The sequence below is a fragment of the Pinus tabuliformis genome, chromosome 4_2 (genome assembly GCF_031772625.1).
Source record: "Pinus tabuliformis cultivar Carrire ecotype Pingquan chromosome 4_2, CPIR1, whole genome shotgun sequence".
In the NCBI taxonomy this organism is placed as follows: domain Eukaryota; kingdom Viridiplantae; phylum Streptophyta; class Pinopsida; order Pinales; family Pinaceae; genus Pinus; species Pinus tabuliformis.
The window spans coordinates 1,012,624,249-1,012,624,994 of record NC_142304.1 but is presented as its reverse complement, the minus strand read 5'-3'; positions in this window follow the sequence as shown (position 1 = coordinate 1,012,624,994).

Sequence of the window (746 nt, the reverse complement as noted above, 5' to 3'; positions counted from 1 at the left end):
TCTATAGGCCTCTATCTCGAATTTCTCGCTTGAATCGGTCGCAACTCTTGCATCTGTAAATTGGAAACGATCTCTTGCTTGTTGACTTGCGGTCTGTCCATTCCAGTGGTTCAGGACTCGGGCTATAGGGCATATTTTCGATAGTCAAAGGCCTCTTCAATCTATCTGATGTATGAGGAGTTCATCTTTTCGATCTCTTTCTTTCCTGGGTGAAGGAGCTAGCTAAACCAGTTCCAGAGTTCATGAGTGAATTGCAATCAAATCAATGGTTGCTGATGGCCTGCTCAAGTATCATATAAAACCATTGAAATTGATGTGGGGGGATAAGATGAAATACATATGGTGCAAGTACTCCTTGTATTAGAATCCCCCCTGACATCGCTGGATTCCCTACTTGCAATACGGAGGAGCCTCTATCAGTAGGAAGACGTTACTGTCGAATCTCAGCCTCTACCAGCTCAGCAGCCTCGTCCCAGCTGGAGTCAGTCTTAGACTCTTCTTACTCTTCACTCCTTCCAACAGGGGACCGAGGAGTGGTAATAGATGGGACAACCAAGGAAGGAAGAGAAAGATGGGCGAGGTGCTCAGGTCTCAGCAAGCGATCTGCTGAATGACCCTTCGCTGACGGGACTCGGTTCTAAGCCGCGATTCGGAGGAAGCTCTTTCTTTCCGCGATTGGTAAGAGCTACTGCAAGAAATAAAATTTAGCAAAGCGATCAGAAAGAAGAATTCAAGAAAAGCATGAA